Below are 17,150 nucleotides of genomic sequence, written 5' to 3'. Positions count from 1 at the left end.
GAAATGTGCTGTATGAGAGATTACTCATAAGGCAAGTCCCTTTGTACAACTTACATTGACAGTAATGAGAAAAACATTGAACAGCATTCATGATGGGGAATGACAATTGCAGTTAATCCTAGAAATGAGGAATTTCCAGTAAGTGTGGATTGTAAGGTTATGCTGGTTAAGTCCCTGCTATTCTTAAGGTTGGTCCAGAACCTGCAGCTAATGCAGAATGCAGTCAGTAACTTGACTTTTGCTGGTAGCTTCCCATCTAAGCATGTAGCAATTGTTCTGAGGAAATTGCCACGGGGCATATTTGCTACTAGATCAGGTTTAATGGTTTGTTATTGTTGTTTAAAACCCTATCCTTGAGACCAGGGTATTCGAAAGACTGTCTTTTCCCATCTTGCATGGCCATGAAGGTCATCAGATCAGTTACTTCTGGTAATTCCGCATGGATATGCAGCCCATTTAAAGTCCAGTGGCCTTGATTACTGTCTTCCTTTCTATGGAGCTTCCTTCCTTTTGATGTCAGGTAGGCATCCATGTTATTTAGGGTTCATGCCTCCTGTGGATATTCTTATTTCAACAATTCTTATCTAACTAACCAGCCACAATTTCAATTTTAATTCTGTATTTTGATGATGATCATGATCAACATTTCTTTTCAATGCTCAGGGACAGCATAAATCTTGTGAATGAATGAATTAATGAATACCGTATTATCAGAACTACATAGTCCATTTGGGGTTTTGATATTAACAGTTACTTACTGTTAAACGGGGGACTGCAGGTGGCGCAGTGGTTTAAACCGTTGGGCTGCTGGGCTGGTTCATCGAAAGGTCGCCAGTTCAAATCTGCACAACGGAGTGAGTTCCCGTTGCTCCGTCCCAGCTCCTGCCAACCTTGCAGTTCGAAAGCATGCAAATGCAAGTAGATAAAAAGGTACCACTTCAGTGGGAAGGTAACAGCGTTCCGTGCACTTCAGTGTTTAGTCATGCCGGCCACATGACCACGGAGACTGTCTGCGGACAAATGCTGGCTCCCTCGGCTAGGAAACAGAGATGAGCACCGCCCCCTAGAGTCAGGCATGACTGGACTTAATGTCAAGGGGAAACCTTTACCTTTACCTTAGTATTGAACTATTCAAAAATATATAATTGAATGCTCATATAGTTCATCCGATTGGAGCAGGTTGTATCACAGCCACACATTTGTTCTGATACGGACTTTAGTTGAGCAGCCTTCCATAATTTTGTGTCTAGCACATGAAACAATATAACCTATCCCGAGCATGGACCGCTTTTCCACCTTGCAGAAGAGAGCCCACCATGGAACTGCTTGTGAAAGGAAAATTGAATTTACAATAACTGTCCATTTCAGGAGATCCAGAATAGGGTACTCTTTCATTCAAATGTAATGAGAGAGAGAACCTGGCAATCAGAGGTGGAACTCACCAATCACATGAGCCAGTACCCTTTACTTCATTCTTTTTGGATTAGCTTAGATATTGGAATTCAAGTATGGCTTAGTCCACCTTAGGTATTTGCCTCTTCCCTTACTTCTCTTAAAATTGTTCTCCAGTCAACAAACAATTTGTGGTGCTTATTGCTTCCCTTGGAATTGTAAGCTGTAACGTGTTAACTCATTATACACAGTTTACCCTGGCTGGTCACAATTGCCTTTGAATTGTTTATGTGCAGAAACAGTTGGTAAAGAATAAGGCACAATGTGTAAAGACAATAAAAAAACACTTCATCTGTAGTTACAAAAACGTTGTTCATGTTTATGCTTTTGCCAATATCTTATCCATTTTTAACTAGGAACAAGTTATTCCTTCATGTTTTTGCTGAGAAATCCTGTGAGAAAATCATCAGGGCTTCCCACCTCTTACCTGGTTTTTGTCAGAGCCCTCACTGTGTCACACCCTCACAACTGCTGAGCTCATTGAGAGAGGCCCTGCTGCAGCAGCCATGAATGACAGTGGTACCAAATGAATAACAGATCCTCAGGCCTTAATTTTATTATTTTTCAACATCTTTGAATGCATGGAGGACCTCCCTGTATAGATGAAGCCCTCCTTTTCAGAAAGATACCCTCAGTGAGTTCACCTGGAAGGGAGAGGGTATGAGGAACATAGCATGAAAGTAAGCAGTCACTGGATAAAAAAGTTCAGACACAGGAGAAGAGGAGCAGGGAAAAGCCTGGTGCGAGGAACAGAGATCTTCTCTGCACACAGGAGGGAGAAAGACAGATGGAGGCAAAACTGGAGGAAAGAATGGTTTCTTACACAGAAATAACCAACCTCTACTTCTATACCCTCACCAGTACCCACTTTACATATGGGGAGGGTGAGAAGAAACCTACCCTCTTCCTACAGTGTCCCTTTAATAGCAAATTCTGAAAAGGCTTAGCAGACTTAGCTACCCAAGACTGGAGAAGCCTGCATTTTCTTGAAGACTGTTATCAGGAGCAAACACCCAAGAATGTCTTCTCACTTGTAGGCATTGCTGCTTTCCATACATTTTGGCAAAGACAAACTACGTGTGTAGGGGAGGAGGGGTTTCTTACCTGCCCAGTGTCGGCCAGGCCATAAATGAAGATGGAGAAAATGTTCATAACAAAGGAGCTATTCTGCAATTCTGTAACTGGGACAGTCTTTCCCATGAAACATTTGAGTTAAAGCATTTTTCTAGCTGCTGTGTTCCTGATGGAATCTGTGGATCAGGTAGGGTTTGATGTCCCTTTGCCACAAGACCTGGTCAGAAATGCAAAATATGCATCTGAGGCCTTGTTTCAGTTTGGCTAGAAGTACTCTGATAATTCTTCTTACGGATTGCCTCATCTCCTGTCAATAATTCTGTGTAAGCAAGCATTCTCTTAGGTTCTGATTAATCTCAATTCCCTCAAAATGCAAGGCCCAATTAGGCAGGTCCTAGGAGAATTCAACAAAAAGGAGCAGCATTAGCCAAAGCACTTGCTAGCACAGATTTTATTTTTCCTAAAAATGCTCCTCTCTTAGCTAACTGTTATATTTAATTAAGGGAACTCTTTTTGGACAGGTTTAGTGTGCATCAAGTACTAATAATTTTGGGTCTTGCTCAGCTTAATGATTAAAAATGGCATTCGGAATCTCTCGTGCCATCTGCATAGAAAGATATTTTTGAAAAGTATTTAAAATGAAAAATATGGATTAAGATTATTTTGCTTTTTAATTTCCTTTTTAAAAGGGAAAAGCCAGCTTGGGATACATACTAGGCCAGGCGATTTACTGATATGCAAGACACTTGTCATTTTCTTTAGGACAGTTACTGGCCCTAGAGTTTAGAGCTGACAATATGTAAAGACCACCTCATTATCCATCTTTGTGGGGGGAAATCCTATTCTTTGGTTATCATATTGAATAGCATCTACTTGGAGAGAAGTATTTTCAACCTTCTGGGCTAGGTGGTTGTTGTTTAAAAATACATCCTCCACAATCTTCTTGGAATATGATACATGAACACAAAATAGAACCCTTTTATAGCATTGACACAAGCTTCCATGCATCTAATGTGGAATTACCACCACCACCGGGTACTTAGCACCACAGTGGTCACACTTTCTTAAAGTGATAAATGTTCAGTCTCAACAAACGCGTCATACTGTTCTCATTCATTCACTCTTTCAAGTAAAGTACAACCCCTTCCTTCAAAATCCCACCTATCAAAAGACTAATCTGAAATGTAGGTAGAGATATTTTCAACAGATTCAGGGTTCTATGGAGGGTAGTCCACTCATAAATATGTCCTCCCAGAAGTACATTCTGTTGATTTCCTCCCTTCCACCTCATGACCTATCTACACTAAGCTCCATGGAGGAAGAACAGATGAAACCATACTTTCATATTACATATCGTAATGATAAATAGAAGTCAGAGACACCATTTGTAAGGATTGTTGAACAACTGATAACTCCTTGCACAGCAGTGAGCTTCTCGGTTACTACTCAATATTACTATTTGTATGTATTGGCCCTTCACAGACAGACAGACAAAAGAAGTCTTCATCCATGGTAGCTTTTCTCATTTCTCCTACCATGTGCAGCCTGCAGCCTCTATAATTAGTGGCATTATATCAATTTTGTAACTACTGTCTTCAATAGGTTTTGCTTCTAAATGTGTCTCAACAGGACTTAATCTCAAGGAAATGTAAACAAGTATCAAAGAATGCCAACTTGCTTGGAAATACACAACGCTGCTGCCTTGGGTTGTCTTAGTAGTGGGCTTAGCATTCTTTTACCATCTGGTAGGACTTGCATCCTCTTGTCTGCATCCTCACTTAGCTCAAGAGTCTAAGCACAAAAATGGAAATGCAAGAGTCAGAATTGGTGCTGGTATGCAAGAGCTCCTAGCCTCCATATATGTTTATCTGGCTCTTGGCACCAAACTAAATTTGGTTTAGTTTCCTATAAGAATCCCCCCTCTCATTGGTCACCCCAAGTAATTACTTCAATAGCTTGGTGTTCAAGCTTGCCCTGTAACACAGGAAGCTGCCTAATACTGATTGGCTCATTTAACTCAGTAATGTCTTCACTGACTCTCAGTACAGAGCTCTCAGGATTTGAGACATGATTCTTTCCTAGCCCTACTTGGCCATGCTTGGAATTGTTCCTGGGACCTTTTGCATATGAAGCATGCACTTTACCCCACAGCTACAGCCCTAACCCTGCATGTTCAAACAATGTGTTAATTATAAATAACCTCTTTATCTGCAATAGTTAACTCTCATTCTTTATTAGTGTCATTAACATTTTAAGTCTTCTATCTTGTATGTTGCAGCTGTTCCTCTATTTAATTACTAATTGGAAATTCAGAATCATTAACAGTTGGTGTTTTGATTCTTTGGCTCTTTCACCTGTGAATGCTGTGAGACAAATTTAGAATCCTCCTTGGTTTGTTAGATGCTGTGTTGTATTCTGTTTGAAAAACAAGAAGGTTCATATTTAGGTACATGTGATCTGCTTGAAATAGGCAATAGGAATCTAATGACTCCTGATAACTGCATAACTGATATGACTTACTGTTTCTTAAAAGTTTCTCCAAGAAGGTATGAGCTCTATTGTTTCTGAAGTTTTTATATTATATTTTGATGTGGCATTATATACCACTAAAGTGCCTTTTAACTCAAAACACTAGCAGTATAATACAATTGCAACTATAGAATGATAACCTTAAATAGTAGTGAAAAAACACGATTTTACCAAATGTATGTTTGGTACATACACTCCTAAACATCCTTTGTGGAATTAATTATATGAAAGGTATGCCCTATTTGTGTAGATCAGTAAAACTTTGCCAAAATTTAGTCTCTCATGCCCCTGTCAAATTTGTTGTTGTTTTTTTTTTACATTGCTAGCAATTTCAGCATTATACTCTAAACATATAGAGAAAAGGGCACCATTAGAATTTTCTTCAAAGTTTTTTGAAATATCTTTTCAGTCTTTGTTTTCTTTGGCACACATAAGATTGTGGTCCTCCACTCCCTGCACCCTTCATTGCTTAGATATCTGAAGTTTACAGGTGCTGATATGGGGTTCTTTACTTTAGAATTTCAAACTGCACCTTCCAACCAAATGTCTCCAAATGTAAGGCTCAAATGGTAGCTTTTTACTATAATGATTTTGCATATCTTTTGGGAACTTCTATCATGCTATACCAGTATTCATTTTTCACCCTTCAGTAAGTGATAGAGTACTTCCAGATGGGGGCTCCAAATACTACCAATCAGAAAGCACTATCAACCTTTTCTTTCCTCTCGTTAATGGATGTTCTGCAGTATAAAAAGGAAGAAGTAGTGGTGGGAAAACATGGAAGGCTTACAAGAACATTACTTCATTTTCTGGACCTCCCATAAAATTCTGTGAATGAAGCAGGGCAAATGCAAATTAAAAGCTCTACCTGGCAGCAGCCATACATCCAAGACAAGCTAACATAACTCATGCTGGGTCAATGCTTTTAAATTGCATCTTCTCTAGGGCACCATGTTGGTTGCTCTCAAGGCACTAGTCCTTAAACAGAGGTTCTAGAAAGATCAGAATAGTGTGAAGAGAGGGTAGCCCATTGTACACAGGAAGAACAGAACAAGCTGGTAGGTTAACTAAAATGGAGAGCTCTTGTATTTGATCACAATTAAGCATTTGTTCTTAGCATCCAAGTTCAAGCACTGCTTCATAATTCAAGGAACAATAAAAGTGAACCTCCATTGCAGTAGCTGTTGCTTTGCACCTGTGGGTTTTCAATCATTTTCTAGTATCTAGTTATTTTTAGTTAGACAAAAGGATCTAATTTCTGTAGACATAATTTTAACACCAGCATTTTAACTACTTTCCTCTTGTACAGCATCTTCTACACATGTTAATTAGTACTTATAGCAGTTCCTCAATAATAATAGTAATGCTAGTAATAAATACTGTTGTTACAGCATAATGAATTTAAATAGCTTGTCAATGTCAAGCAATGTGTCAAACTAAAGACCATATCTCCCTACTGCTGATCTGATGCTTTTAACCATAATATATCTCATCTTAATTAGGTCAATGATAGATTGTAACAGTCTCTCTCTTGTGCTAATAGAAAGGATTATGACAGAAATAAGAACAATGTAACCCTTTCCTTTCCCACTGAATAAATGAGATGAGCTACTCTTTCACTTCCGCTATTCTTGAATAAATAACCATTCATCAAAGAAAAGATAAAAAAACCTTGTGTGCCTTGTTGCTCTAGGGCAGTTGAGGCCCTCCAAATGGCTAGGTGTATAACTTCCATCAGCCTTCACTATTGACTGTGCTAGGGTCAAAGGAAGTTTTACGTCAAACAATCAAGAAATGTCTAGAACATGGGTCCTCAAACTAGGGTCCAGGGGCTGGATCCGGCCCGCCAGGCCTATGTGGACCCACCGCATGCAGACCCCGCCGCCCACCTCGCCCTGCGCACAGGGAGGCAGAGGTTTGCTCACTCAGAGAAAACAATCTCCAAGTAAGCAAGCCACTGCCTTGTGCAGCTGCCTCGCCGCGCATGCCTGCCTGCACCTCACCTTGCACGCGCCGCCCCACCTAAGTGCCCGCACATGCTGCCCCTGCCCTGGTTCACGTGCACTGCCGGCACCACCTTTCTGGCCCGTGCCCAGCACTGGCACCTTTCAGCTGGCCTCCTGGTGAAAAAGTTTGAGGACCCCTGGGCTAGAAGACCATGACATATTTCACCCTGGCATAGTGGTCTGACTCCTATAAACTCCTTTCTTCTTTGTGGTCTCCATGCAAATCACACACCAGTGGGGCTTGACATGCAACGTTGGCCTCATCCGGTGGAAACTTCCAGAGCTGGTCACCATGGAGTGGGTGGGGGTGGAACATAGACTGCGGCTCCTGCCCATTCCCTCAGTTCCTTTTCAACCACACTGGGCTTCGCTCTGCAGATCGGACCTCTCCAGCTTGAACAGTTTGCCTTTTTTTTCTTTCTCTCTCCCTCCTAAAAATAAAAAACCCTCTTCTCCTTTAACTGCGTGGAGAGAAGGCTGCCACTTCTCTCGCCTCTTTCTCTTACCATTCTCAATCTCCAGTTTTCTCCCTTTTCTTTGAATCGCCCATGTGCGCTCCTCCAAGGACCACATGGCCGATTCAGCTCCACGTTGCTGCACCTCTTGCACAGCTAGGATGCCTGCCAATGATGGGCACCCTAAATGCCTCCTCTGCCTCGATGAGGGGCACTTCTTGCACCCACTGCCACGCCTTTAAGAAGCAGACACACCAGCAAAGAACCACACATCTTAAACAGGCCTTATGGTGGCGCGCCCTGACATCCTTTACCCCAGGAGTGGATAACGCCCCCAGGGAAGATTCCTCTAAGCCCACCAGGGCAAGGAGGAGGGCAGTGTCGCCAGGGGAAGGCCCCTCCAACACCGCAGGACCAGCGAAAAGAAAGTACCATGCTTCAAAGGAGCTGCTCCCTGTGGCATTGAAGCCAGCCCAGGATCGCGCAGTCTCCCGGGCCTTTGTAGCAGCCTCGGGCGCAACCCCCGCTGATCCGGGACCAGAGCATCCAGGTACTGCCATCCCGGCAATGCCGCCTGTGCCTCTGGCCACCCCCACATGCAGCACGGCCGCCATGGTCGCAATGGAGGCCGCTGACGAAGAGTCTCCCCCCTGGGGGAACGCCAGTTCCCAATAGTGCCCGCAGGCACCGGGAATCTGCAACATTGCACCCCCCCCCACTGTCACAGCAGCTAGAGGCCTCCCCGCTCTTCAGCTCTACAATCTTCAGCTCTCTGCCGATGGGGAGGCCCTGCCCAGCTGATATTGATTTGGCTTCATCGGAGGCCTGCACTTCCCGTGCCAGGCCTCAAGGAAGAGGCTTAGGAGGGTGCAACGTGCATGGAGCCCTTTCTTCCTCTAGCAACACCGCTCCCAGAGAGCATTGCTGTCGCCATCGCTAATATTCTCCCATCTCACCACCAGCGTCCAGGAGCCATGTGCAAGGCCAAGGCAGAGGCATTCAGCAGGAGCGCTTCAGGACCACATGGCGCTCAGATCACACCAGCAGGAAGCAGGGCTCTTGCGGATAGGATTACAGCACTGCAGCTCCTCGCCATCGCCAGATCTCACCTAGTGGCGAGTCGAGCAGCAGCTCCAGATATGAGGACAGGCCTCAAAGGCCCAACAAGCACCACTGGCACAGCAAGGATTCTGCAAGTGGCATAGCCTACCCCAGCCCCCCCCCCCCCCCCCCCCCCCCCCCCACCAGCACCACCACTCCCGCAGCCCTGCTTCATGCTGCAAATGCACACACACCACCCATCGGGACAGGAGCACCCACAATTGATGGTGTATATCGCAGGATTCAGGTCAGAACCACTCCCCTGCCTCAGGACACCCCCTCTCCCCTGCAATCCCTACCCACTGCCCAGGGGGGCAGGCCTGGGACCAGGATCTCTCCTTTTCACCTGCCAAGGGCAGTAGTTTCTCTGATATGGTGCTTCCCATGGCTGAGGACTTAAACTTCCAAACCTGCCAGCCCCCTGAACCTGAGGCAGACCCATGCTATGATGCGCTTGCCTCTGGGAACATCACAGTGTCCATCCTGGTCATGCCTGCGCTGCTGCGCACAGCACAGTAGCCCTGGAAGGCCCCGTCTGGCCCTCTGGGCACCTCACACAGGGCTGACTCCAGGTTTAAAGTTATGGTCAAGCCCTTCCCCCACCTACTCCACCACACTAAGCCCAACTCCATCATTGTGGAGGCCATGCAGAGTACCCCACAAAGGGACCAGTCCACCCCAGTGGACAGGGAGGGATGCCGCTTGGACACTGTGTCCAAAACGAACTATGCTGTGGGTGTACTTGGCTTCAGAATATCCAACTATGAGGCCACTATGGCCAGATACCAACTTTTCTTATGGGAAAAGCTGGGAGCTATTGTGGGCCAGCTCCCTGAGCACCTGCGTGAGCCCGTCCACCTCATACACACTGAGGCTGAAGACCTCTCCAGGTTCCAGCTGGAAGCAGCTCGATATCACGTCGACTGCGATAGCAAGGCCATGATGGGGGCAGTGGCTATACACTGCCATGCCTGGTTGCATTCTGACTCTCTCCCCACTGAAACCTGAGCCTGCTTTGAAGACCTGCCCTTTGATGGCAAAGGCCTCTTCAATACTCAAACTGACAAGAGTATGAACTCTCTCTACAAAGCGTGTACCACTGGAAAGCCCGTGGGCTTCGGCCAGGGCCCGACACAGAGGAGTTGACAGGGAATGCAGCCGGTCCCCAGACGCCATTCTGGTCCAGACTGCCCCATGCGCTCCAGAGCGCCACCTGCTAACAAAAGGCAGGACTTTCAATCCCACCAGAGGCCCCTGCAGAAGCGCCAGGACAACAGGCGCAGGGTATGATGCCTTAGCCCAAGCAGCCCCTCCACCACCTCATCTGCTACTCCACCTCCCACCATCTGCTTCACAGACCATCTGACTTATTTCCTCCCCGCATGGAAGGCCATCACCTTGGACTCCTGAGTCCTCTCCATCATCCCCCTCGCCTACGAGATGGCCAAGATCCCAATGACTGAACAGCCACGTGCGCACTCCACGCGCGCCCAGGCCACTTCCACTGTTCTTGTGGCTGGCATTCCCCTCCAGGAAATCTGCAGGGCAATGACATGGTCCATACCATCGACCTTCGTGCGCCACTACTGGCTAGACGTCCATGCCAGACAGGACTGCACTTTTGGAAGGGCCATCCTATACTGTGGGATCGATAGCCTCCCTCCTCCTGAGGGCCAGCTTGGTGTGTGATTTGCATGGAGACCACGAAGAAGAAAGGCAGGTTGCTTACTTGTAACTGTCGTTCTTTGAATGGTCATCCATGCATTCACACAACCCGCCCTCCGCCCTGCTGGCTAGTGTCAAGCTTCTGCCCCGTATGGGCCGGGGCAGGGTGCCATCGCTGCTCCATACATGATGCTCGTATCCCTCACACTCCTGGGACAGCACGGTCTTCAGGCACTGAGGAAATGGGCAGGAGCTGCCACCTATGTACCACTCAAAGTGCAGGGCGGTCCCTGCTCCCACCCATTCCATGGCAACCAGGTCTGGAAGTTTCCACCGAATGAGACCTACGCCGCGCGTCAAGCCCCATTGGTGTGTGAGTGCATGGATGACCACTCAAAGAACGACAGTTACAGGTAAGCAACCTGCCTTTATTCAAAGCTTGCAGAAACACTGCCCAGTGGGAACAGAAATTCCAAACTCAAAATATCCCTGGACACTTGAAACTACAGTTACTTGAATGCTGGCCAATTACTATTCAGGGATATCAGAAATGTACAACAAAGAAATATGTTAAAATTTCTATGAATCTCTTGTAGATCCTTCTGCAGTACAACTTTATATTATGCACGTGGACTAGTAGATAGTTTTTGAGGTTGGGGTATTATGCAAGTCTGCAATCATGCTGAGGCAAACTTACACTAATCTGTATTAGCTTACGTGCATTGGCTCTAGTGCACAGTAGCATAAATGCAAATTAATTGTAATGTGCAATTTCACAAATATAGTGAAATTCTGGTTTAAAAATGATTCCATAAATGACAGATTGAAAGATGTCTAACAATCAGTAAAATACAGAATGGTCTGGAGTTAACAACATCCATGAATCATTACTGCTGTTCTCTGTACAGACCACAATTGGAAAAGAAAGATCCATAAGTGTACCCTTTGCATCTATATATTGTTTAACTTTCTTACTGCATGAATGTGTAAGAGCAGATTATAAACCATTTCTATTGTAACTTTATCTAGAAGTCAGCTAGAAATGCATTAAAGGCTTTAGATGTGTTATTTAAAATCTGAATAAAATACAGTAAATGGTTTATGTGCTGCCCTTATTTATTAAGGGCATAAATATGCCATTAATGCTTATTCAAAATAAGCACCTTCACTTCCTTCCTTCCTTCCTTTTTTAAGAATAAAAACATACTGGAATTCTGAATACTTTACAATACATTCTACCATTTAGTATCCCACTGTATTAGCTGATTTCCCATAAATTCTATATTCAGTATGTATAGCTTAATATTAAAATATTTTGCTACATTTTGCCTGTCTAAGCTTCCAACCAAAAGTTAGGCTTCTTTCTGCAGGGTTGTATCAAAAATTAGATTTGCTCATTGACATTTATCCCAAGCATAATTCTTATTTGAAGTTAGGGAGCCTTCCTGTGGTAGTGCAAAAAGAATATATTATTTTACTCATGTTCGTTTGCAAAAGTAAGACAACTTACTCAAATTGTTTTGCTTCTTTGAGCCCTTTTTATTTGACTAATCAATCAATAGAGATGACGAACAAGTTGTTCCTTTGTTCCAATCCTGGAAATCATAGTTCTTCATGGTCTCTGTGTATCATGTCTCTGTGCACGTTAGGGAACATTCCAAAGTGGAATAATTATTATTCAGTGGAAGCTCCCACAGATGGCCACTCAAAGAACAACAGTTACAGGTAGGCAACTTGCCTTTTGAAAGTTCAGAAAAAGGCTAGAAACTTTGATTAATCAACCCAAAAGTTCTTAATCATAGTTCTTTGTGATGAGTGAAAGCGGGGACAGAAACAATGCTCCAAAGACTGAGTGCATGAACACAAATTTCATGTGCATCTTAATAAGCCATGATGTGCTTATCCAAATCAGGTATTTGATTAATGGTATATGGTGAGTATTTTTCTTTTTAATTATTTAGTATCACCACCATGGCCAGAAAGAATGGCTCAAGAAACTGAAGACATTTCCGTGAGTAAGCTCCATGTCTGAAGTTATTTCTGAAAACCACTTCTGCTTTTCTAGATCCATTCTGATTCTGCTTTTCTCAGTTGTAATTGTTCCCAGATAAGTATCTAATGTTTGTGTGATACCAAGTTCATATTTAAGATCCTGTAATGTTGCTAGTGATGACAATTTCATTGAATCCAGTTCACTTTACTGTACAAATTCATTTACTTTCTACTGTACTGTGCATTTAGATTGAATTGTCAGAAACATTTGCAAAAAAAAAAAAAAATCAAATATTTTATTTGTGGAAAGCTTTGCTATTTTAATTTCTTTTGGGAGAAAATAGGATTTGTTGGAAGGGAAGGAATAAATCTTTCTTTCTTCCCTTCCCACGCATGTATCGAAATGGTTTAGTTTTTTATGTAACCTAGCATCATTAAATATATTTTATATTATGAAAGCAACTGGAACCCATCCACAGCAACTGAATATTTTATTCTTTGGGACTATTAAGTTATATTCTCACTGGGGTTCCAACAGTCTCTCTCTTCACCACCCCAGCTCTTACAATACTCGGCCCCAGGATTCTGGGTTTCTCCTGGTCAGTTTCGTGGCCTTTCTTCCTTAGCCTTTTCCTAGTGCTACTACAAACAACAAATACTAACTTTTCCATGTTTCAGTTATACCTTGGAAATAAATAACTTAAGTCTTTCTGGGAATATTACAGATCCAGCACCACCATAATGCAAGAAAAATGTTTTACGTAAGCACATTGAATGGGATAATTCAGCATCAGTAGCATTCCTGATACTGATACCATGATGAGAGCCTACTATAGTTCATAATGAACAAAGCCATTGCATGTCAGCAAACCTGCACTGATACATGTGAGTGGAACGCAAAGCCTAACTGGTCAGTTCTATACATAGTTATAGTAAATAAGTCTTACTGAGGTCATTGGGACAGAGTCCTAAGTAACTGCATAACTTTGCAAGCTGTCAGCTGTGTAAATTAGATCCAAGGGCTAACCTCAGGAAGGCATCTTATAAATTAAAATTATGAAGCATATTAAAATGAAAATTGTGAGAAAGGAGTAATGGCTGAAGTAAGCTCACCGGAGATGGCTGAGGGTGAATGCTTCATATGAAATTAAGCAAAAAATGCATTTTAAGGTTCAGGAGAGTCTTTAGTCGAGTTTTGCTAAGGCAAAGGCTAGACAAAATGCTAATGAGTTAGCAACAATTTAGTACCCCGGAGCGTGAAGCAAATATCATTTTAAATAACCACAACTGTCTTATTTTGGCAATTCACGTAAAATTTTGAATGTGGGGGAACAAACATTACGTGTATAGAGCACTTGTCAAGTGTGCATATGTCCCAAAAAGATAACCAGTGTTGCTATAAGCATGTTTTATTACCGTGAGCTTCAGTGGCATGCGCCCAATCAGTGCTATCGTTTCTCAGATCTCATCACCAATTCTCCTTCCAATTATGTTAAGCAGTTGGTGCAGGCTCTGGAAAGTAAAGGGCTCATTACTTAATTTAAAAAAAAATCTTCCATTTTCTTTACAAGAGAGCTGCTTTTGATCAAAAAGAGATAATTAAAGAATTAAGCAAGTTTACCTCTAATAGACTCCCTGTCGTCTTCCCACCACATTTTCACCAAGCAACCATCTATTTCTCATGATTCTCTCTCATACTTATTAGGAAGCTAATTAAGCTGATTTTGTTTATCTGAGAGTAAAGGAAATTGAAGGTAGAAAAGCTGTCTGCAGCTGTGACAAGATGAGCATGGGACATTCTTCTTACCTGGTTGGTTTCATATATCACATGCATCAGCTTGCAAATGAGCAGCACCCTGCATGTGGCCTGATGGTATTTTTGCTATTTTAAGTTAGTTTTTGTACATTGAGTAGTTGGGCTGAGAGATAGCTGGTTGCTCTGGAAGAGGCTTCATTCTCCTTGACAACAACAGTAAAAGTGATTAGTTCAGCTTCTTAGCTGAGTTTCTCTTCTGGAATGTAGCTTGACTTCATAAATGCAACAATTTTTCCTCCTTTTTTATGCTATCTGAATACGTTGCTTGCTTGCAGAAGAGCAACACATTCCTTTGCTTTGGTTGATAAATATTTATGCCTGAGAACTGCAGAAATCCTTCCGTTGGATGCTTTCCCATTTTTATAGTGTGATGGCTTTTGGTCTGATCTTTGTATTTATCGAATATTGTTTATACCTGCATGCTCTTCTGACTCAGTTCCATCTTGCTAACAGTGCTGCAGTTGGAGCTGCACAAGAAGCGCATTTCTTATTGCACTGATCTTAAAGAGTATACCCAACACCTAAAGGCAACGTAAAAGATGTTAAAATACTAAAATGGATGATTTTGTTTCTAGGCCTTTTCTTGGAAATTTCATAACAACACAGTTGACTCATACATGATGTACAAAATTGGCTATATTCCTTACCGAAAAGATCAGCATATTATTGTGATACATTTTGGTACCTCCTTGTTATGCCTTTCCTGAAGTGACCTTCTGTGCATTCATGAATGAATGTTCATACCTTTTTTGAACATGCTTGCGTGAGATAAATTAAATATAATGTGCTCAAACATAACTCGGTGTTATCTTAATAAAAGTATGAATGCATTAACTACATTGCAATAGTTTGTTATGTGTGACCTGTATTTATCACAATGTGTTTAAAAAGTGAAGAGCCATTTTTATCATTAAACAAAATGCTAGAATAAAATTAGCAATTGAATAGCAAATCTGCAAGTTTTGTATCTGTATTTCTTGCTTACATATAAGGAACATATTGGATCTTGAATCCGAGTGGAACAACATATAGAGTAAGGTTCATTTAAGGGAAAAATTGACAGTTTTTAAAACTACATGAGCAATGTGACTATGTAATAGTTCCCATGAGGTTTCTGCTGAAGTCAACCAAACTAATTCCACATTACATAAAGACTGTTAGATCAAACTATTTAGCTCAAATGTCTTTGCACACTCAGTGAATGTTATTTCTTACTCCTTCTGCTTCTTCACCCCAGTCTTTTGGTAATTCTACGTTCCATGAGCATCACCTTTAATAATTCGCAAGTGGGCTGTACATTTGCAAAAGAGGCTTTCAGGGCTAAAAGCACTGCTGGAAAGTCATCTGCTAGATTTCCTCATTTATATTTAACTGTTATCAGCTTTGAAAAGGGTTTCTAATTTTAAACACTGCTGCTCCCCCCACCGTTTTTCTCTTCAGAAAAGCTTTAATTTGCTTGGGTGCCTCTCTAATTTAGCTGCCAACACACTTCAGCCTTGGAAAAGGCTTTGAACATAGAAACTGCTGCCTCTTCTTTCAGCCCCACACTTCCTCAACAGGAAATGGGGCACTTAGCTAAAATGTACCACTTGTGCTTCTTACACCCATGATAACAAACAATATATTTGGATGAGGCCAATTTTTGTTACCATCTAGTACACTTTTGTAGAAAACTCCACATGAAAGTACTGTCTGTGCCTGTGAATGGGATGATAGTTGTAGTTTCTGTATTTAATTGGAAGGAAATAAACATTGAAAAATGTACCTCAGACGAGATCTGTGGGATAGTCTACTATAGTTGTGCTCTAGGCAAAATCTTTTTTGTTTGTTTGTGAGTGTACAGGTAAATTATTGGTAATAAACAAACATTTGCTTGTTTCTAGAGATGTCATGGAAATCTGTAATTACCTGTTCAGCAATTCAGTCAGTGTTGCTATGCTCAGCAGTATTACAAGAAATGCCATTTCTGCCAAAAGTTATTTGCTAGCTCAGGATATAAAATGAGAATCTGCAATGAACAATATTGAGGTTTTTATTGCCCCTCAAAATGTCATCTTTCTGTATTTCTCTCTTTCTCTTGCTCTTTGTCAAGTCTCTCAAAATCCTGGACACCAGTTACAGATTAGACAGAATTGTGTGGTGTGGTTCAAAGAAGTAGGAAAAGGGAAGGCTCAATAGTTTGAATATCTACAGATGGGCTTAACCTAAATTTTCCATCATTTGTATTTCAGAGCTTTGTCACTTTTGTCCAGGGATTCTACAGTTCCCTTGAACCAAGGCTTGGGAGCTTTCCCTACACTATTCCTTGTGTGAAATAGCTCAGGAACTGCACAGTGCATTACAGTTTGACTTTTAGGCTCAGGGCATTGTCTGAGCTGTGACTTAAATCTAGGCCTTGCAAAAAACCTGATTAATTTTTACGGATAAAGATATACTGGAAAAATTGTGATTTTTAACCATGCCCTATCAACATTTATGAGTTAAGCAAACTCCTGAAAACAAAGTTGCTTGCTGCAATTATTTCCCAAAATAATGTCATCCCATGTCCTGAACTTTTGAAGACTTAATTATTGATAAGAGATGCCTCCCCTGCGGGCTGATCTGTAGCAGAAGGTGCTATTTCAAAACCTTTCACTGCCTTATATTTCAGTGAAAAGTACTTGGCTCATTTCCTCATCCACAAACATGGATTTAAAATGCACAAGTAGATTTGGGGAAAATTAAATTGTTAGACCAGAATCATCTTAAACTCAAACATAAGAAACCTGTAAGCGTTCCAGGAGAACTGCACTTTTTGTAGGGCAGAGAGGCTGCCGAAATGTGTGAATTGTCCATTTGCAACAGGATAGCCATTTGGCAAATAATGCAAGGTGAAGAGGGTTGGGCTGAGATGAGTCTCTAACACTCAGAAGAATAAGACAAGAAATAATAGCACAATATGGGGAATCAGGAGAAGTGTAGGGCTGAAGTAGAAGGAACAGCCTGGAGGGAAATGTAACTGAACCCCTTTAAACTGAGGCTTAAAAGAGGTTAGTAAGGTTTAAGCCTGATTCTTAAAGT

At 42.2% G+C, this 17,150-nt stretch overlaps 1 protein-coding gene across 4 annotated transcripts in view; it reads left to right on the top strand.

Annotated features, from left to right (window-relative positions):
• The window catches only part of TAFA5 (TAFA chemokine like family member 5), a 388,082-nt gene that overhangs the window by 266,502 nt on the left and 104,430 nt on the right, over positions 1-17,150 (top strand). The gene's annotated exons all lie outside the window — the stretch shown is intronic.

Source organism: Varanus komodoensis, unplaced genomic scaffold, assembly GCF_004798865.1.
Source record: "Varanus komodoensis strain SLA01 unplaced genomic scaffold, ASM479886v1 scaffold13_3, whole genome shotgun sequence".
In the NCBI taxonomy this organism is placed as follows: Eukaryota; Metazoa; Chordata; class Lepidosauria; order Squamata; family Varanidae; genus Varanus; species Varanus komodoensis.
The sequence above is the reverse complement of the archived record's forward strand: the minus strand, read 5'-3'. Positions and strand labels throughout refer to the sequence as shown.